Source organism: Nuphar pumila, chromosome 1, assembly GCF_984573655.1.
Source record: "Nuphar pumila chromosome 1, dmNupPumi1.hap1.1, whole genome shotgun sequence".
Classification (NCBI taxonomy): Eukaryota; Viridiplantae; Streptophyta; class Magnoliopsida; order Nymphaeales; family Nymphaeaceae; genus Nuphar; species Nuphar pumila.
This window is the reverse complement of record NC_143249.1, coordinates 84,730,666-84,736,367: the sequence shown is the minus strand read 5'-3', so window position 1 is coordinate 84,736,367 and position 5,702 is coordinate 84,730,666. Positions and strand designations below refer to the sequence as shown.

General features: G+C 41.0%; 1 non-coding gene across 1 annotated transcript; it reads left to right on the top strand.

Moving 5' to 3' along the window:
• Positions 1 to 2,447: 2,447 nt before the first annotated feature.
• Positions 2,448 to 2,550, top strand: LOC149849052 (small nucleolar RNA R71). Its single transcript, XR_016426509.1, has one exon. It is a non-coding gene; the product is annotated as a small nucleolar RNA R71 (small nucleolar RNA).
• The last annotated feature ends 3,152 nt before the right edge of the window (positions 2,551 to 5,702 follow it).

Here is a 5,702-nt window from a genome sequence, read left to right as displayed (position 1 = left end):
CTGTAGTGGTCCTCATCGGAATTCTCTCACCCTTCTCATTCTCAACCACAGTGAGTCCTGACTTCTTTGGCACAACTTGAATCGGACTGACCCACTAACTATCAGAAATAGGGTAAATGATTCCGGCATCCAACCACTTTACCACCTCTTTCTTCACCACTTCCTTCATGTTGGGATTTAGCCTTCTCTGCATATCCCTAAATGGCTTGATTTCCTCATTACAATGGATCCTATGCATGCAGAATGAAGGATCAATCCCCTTTAGATCAGCAACTCCCCATCCAATCGCTGCCTTGTGCTCTCGAAGAATAGTCAGTAATCTCTGTTCCTGCTCCTCAGTGAGCAAGGACGAGATGATCACAGGCAGAGTCTCATCATCTCCGAGGTATGCATACTTGAGTGAATCTGGTAAGGGTTTCAACTCAAGTTTCGGAGGTGACTCGATCGACGATTTGGCGGGGGTCTCCGCAAGTGGTGGAAGAGGTTCCCTGACCGCTCCCCAAGGTGGTCTCTCCGACGACACTCTAGACACATCTACACTATCTACACAGCTATTCTTCTCTATATGGTACAAATCTAAAGAATCCTCAGTAATGTACAACTCGGGCTGCTCCTCCACTAACTCCTGTGCAATGTCTACATGAAAGCAGTCCATGTCTCCTGCTGGTCCCATTGCGGCATTGAAAATATTCAGCTTTACCTTCCTATTGCCGAATGAGAGATCCATGGCTCCGGTCCTACAGTTGATGCATGCATTGGCAGTCGCCAAGAATGGTCTGCCTAAAATAATCGGAGTCTGGTGCTGGCTGTCTACTCCTTCCATATCAAGGATAATGAAATCGACTGGAAAATAAAAGTCATCCACTTTAACTAGCACGTCCTCCAAGACACCTCTCAGTACCTTGACGGAACGATCTGCCAGTTGAAGTGTAATCGGAGTCGATCTCATCTCACCTAGCCCGAAAGAATCAAAGAAATATCCGGGCAGAATGTTCACGCTTGCTCCAAGATCGAGCAATGCGCGTTCTATCTGGATGTTCCCTATAGTACAAGCAATGATAGGGGCTCCAGGGTCCTTGAGCTTTGGTGGTGTCTGATGCTGAAGTACTGAACTCACCTGCTCAGTCAGATGGACCCTGTTAGGAACTCGCTCTCTGGATTTCCTCTTTTGCGTACATAGCTCCTTCAGGAATTTGGCATAAGCCGGCACCTGCTGAATAGCATCGAGCAAAGGTAGGTTGATCTGCACATGCTTGAAGATATCAAGCATGTCCTGGATCTTCGCACCTTGCTTCCCTCTATAACCAGGAGACTCTAATGCTTTGGGATAGGGTGGTGGGGGAATATACTCTGCTGGCTCCTCCTCTTTGCGAGAAGGCTCACTCCTATCCTTCTTCTTCTCTGAGGATAAAGATGATGAAGGTGATGATGGGGATGGGGATGATGATTGAGCCGACGTAGGTGAAACAATGGTCTCTGGCTCCTCTATCTTCTCTCTACTCTCTCGCTCTCTGCTCTTGACGTGATACTCACGTCCACTCCTCAAGGCCATAACTGATTTAGCCTGCTGCTGTGTCTCAGTATGAAATAGGCCTCCAGTCATCTGGTCCTTACCCTTCGGGTTCATGACAGCTTGACTCGGCAATGTACCCTCGGGTCTCCTACTAATAGCCTCAGCTAACTGTCCCATTTGCGACTCTAACTTCGCAATGAACTGCGTATGCGGGCTCAAAATCTGGCTACACTTCTCGAAGGCATTCTGATTAGAGGTTTTCACCTCTTGGAATGCCTGGAGAAGTCTCTCCTCAAAAGATGTCTGCGGGGCAGACTCCTGCTGAATCGGGGAAGGAACTGAAGAAGAAGAAGATTGAGCATAGTTCGGTCTTTGAAATGGCTGAGTAAAAGATGGTTGCCGAACTGGCTGAGAGGAAGAAGGCATCTGTATAGAAGACTGTGGATTCTTCCATGAAAAATTGGGATGGTTACGCCAACCCGGATTATATGTCGATGAAAATGGGTTATTTGGCGGTCTGACGTAACCCTGAGCTGCCTGAACTTGTTCTTGAACAAATTCAGGGTACTGAGCTGCTGAAGGGCACTCAGTGATCTCGTGTGTCGGACTGGCACAAAGAGTACACACCTGCTGTGTAGTGGATGGTCCTGAGAGAAGCTGGTCCAGCTTCTGAGCAATCATGTCTACTTTGCACTGTAGTGCAGTAGATGGACCAATCTCAAGAACACCAGCTTTCTTCTGAATGCTGGGTGTGGCTCTATCAGAATGAGAGCTCGAAGCATGGTGGAGTGAATTCTCGGCCAATGTATCAAATAGCCAACATGCTTCGTCCTCGCTCTTCAGCATGAATGTCCCATCGCATGAAGAGTCGATCATCTGACGATTCTTGTCAGGCAATCCATCATAGAAACTCTGCACCAGTTGCCATTTCGGCACCTGATGATGGGGGCATTTCCTGAGGAGATCCTTCATTCTCTCCCAGGTCTCATGAAAGCGCTCACCATCTAGCTCTGAAAAGCTAGTGATGGCTCTACGATATTGGTTTGTGCGACCAATGGGAAAGTATTTCCGAAGAAACTCCTGTTGCAACTGATCCCAGGACTCTATTTCTACAGAATCTAGGGACTTTAGCCAATACTTGGCTTTGTCCTCCAATGAAAAAGGGAATAGAGTCAACCTCAACGCATCATCATCGAAATTCTGTATCTTAACAGTAGAACAGATTTCGAGGAATTCATCTAAGTGTCGGTAGGGATCCTCATGACTAAGGCCATAAAAGGATGGAAGCATTTGAATAATGCTGGCCTTAATCTCATAATGTGGCGCTCCTACATCGGGTCTCCGAATGCAGGATGCCTGAACATAGTCTGTGGGAATGAAGTATTCCCGCAGAGGGCGTGAAAGAACTGGGGGTGGAGGTGGAGGATCCATGTCAGCCATTGTTGCCGAACTTCGATGAGAATGTAAAATTCTCTCTGGGTTGTCAACAAATGGGTGTAATGGGGTTCCTAGACCTCGTCGACCCTGCATACACTGGTACTAAGACCAGATGTAAGCAAACGACCTAACTAAAAAAATTAACTAGCACAGATACTAAAATGTAAATAAGCAAATAACAATAACTAAAAACAAACAAATATGCTATATAGCTATGTCAGAATTCTATACTAAATAATTAAATAACAAAGTAAACTATTCTAAAATGCTAAAACAAATAAATACAGGAAATCACAAACTATGTTTTTCTAAAACCCACCTGTCTAATCGCTCCTTGCAGAATGATAATTAAGTGAATCCTAAAAAGAACAATATGTGAATCCTATATTTACTTACTATGTTAATCCTATATTCACTTACTAATCCTACTAACTAAAAAGAAAACAACTAATTAACTAACTAACACAAAATAATAATAAATTAAACTCAAAGAAATAAAGTAATTAATTCGCCGTTCCCCGGCAACGGCGCCAAAATTTGGTTGATATTTTGGAATGCTCTTTTTTAAAACACTTATTTTCAATAAAACTTTGGAAAATCGTCAACCAAAAATATAAAAACCGACTTTCCACAAAGTGGTAAGTACGGGTCGATCCTCAGGGAACAGGAATTAATAACTACAATTCTAGAAAATTTTAATTTATTAATATCAAATGGCAATCTACAATTATAAAGTGAATACAACTACAATTAAGCACTAAAAGAACACTAAACAAGCATTCAGTCTTCTGCTCCACACCAAGGGTATTTCTATCTTTTCGCCACTTAGAGAATCTTCTCACTTGTATAATAACCCTGGAAACTAAATATGCTTTTCAACCAAAAACTGCAGAAAAGTACAAAGTTAGTTTTCTATTTTAATTAGGCAAACAACAACTAAAACTATATCTAATTCTACGAAAATAATAAACAAATGCTACTTATCAAACAAAAATTAAATAAAATACTAAATTAATTCTAAAATTAACCAAATTACTTCTACTAATGTTGTATGATGATTATGCAAATTCTAAAATACAGAAACTACTGAAAACAAACCTAAAATGCCGAAACTAAGAAAATTACGAAACTGCCCCTAACTAGTGTAAACTAGCAATCTGATAGGTTATTGAAAAACCACTGTTTGACAAGGCAAACGAGGTCCGATTTTCCCGAAATTTGTTCTGTTCTGCAATTGACAGATTAAACAAATTGACAATTTTTACAGAATTGAAAAACAGTATCTGGAACTACAGATATAAGCGTTTCAAATCTGGGAAAAATCAGGATATCGTCAGTCCTGTAATTTAAAATCCAGAAAAAGCGGTTTTCACAAAACGCTTAAAAATCAGACCAAATCAACTCCGAATGAACTGAAATTTGGTCTGCAGTTAAATAACACGTTAATAAAGTGAATAGAAAAAATTTTTTTGGAAAACACAGACTTTTTGCTCAGAAAATAATTCTGTTGCGACAGGGCAAAAATCTGGTTTTTATTTGAGTGCACTATTCACTTTATGAACCTATTTACCCCCTATCAAATGTAATCTACACCTAATGCAATCTAAATGACATTGTATAACAGTGTATATGCAGATGAATATTAGGAAAACACTAAATGCACGACGAACAAAACACTACAAGCAATTTATGACTAGAACGAAGTTAACTAACAATAGAAATGCAACTATGCTCAATAATGAAATACAATCTAACTACTAAGTTAACTAATATCTAACTATCATTCAAACCACAATGAAACACATTTCATACATACTAAATAAATACGCTATATGTACACACACTTCTACACTAAAACTAAATTAGATAAATAAACTAATTAATATAGAAATCAAAAGAAATAATAAGAAATGACTTACTTAACTAAAGAACGAAGGCTAAGGTTAGGTTTCACTTGGTTGACTCGACTAGGATCGGTTTCGAATTGAGTAGGTTCAGTTTGGGTTTGGATGCACTCGGATGGGATTAGGTAGGCTCGATTTGACTAGGTTGAAAGAGATAGGTTCGAGCTAAGGTTAACTCACTAATTGGATTCGGTTTTGAGTTACCTTAATCAACTAGGTTTGGTTGACTTAGGTGGACTCGGTTTGACCTTAGTTAAGGTTGGGTTGGGTTTGGCTAAGGTTGACTCGATCTCGGATTGGTCTTGACTTGGACTTAGGCTAGGCTAGGGTTTGAACTTGGTTTAGGATAGACTTAGTCAACTAGGTTCGGGTTGACTTAGACTCAACTAAGTTGGACTCAACTTAGGTTCGACTAGGCTCGAATGGGCTAAGGTAAGCTCGGTTTGACTCACTAGGTTTAGACTAAGTTTTTACCCGAGTTAGGTCTTTGACTAGGTTTGACCAAGGTTGGGTTTTGGATTTAGGTCTAGCAAGACTAGGATGAACTCGGTTTAGATAGGCTTGAACTAAGTTGAATCAACTAGGTTTGACTTAGATAGGTTAGGTAGACTAGGTTGACCTAACTTAGGTTAGGGTTGACTCCACTAAGCTTGATTAAGGCTGGGCTTTGGTCTTAGACTCGACCTAAATGCGGTTTAGGCTTTGACTTGGGCTAGGCTAGGTTTTGACTAGACTCAAAGGGGGTGTAGACTAGGGGTTGACTCGACCTAGGCTCGGTTTGACTAGGTTAGGTCTAGACTAAAGTAGTAACCTCCTAATTAAGCTACAATTAATCCAAAGTTCATGAT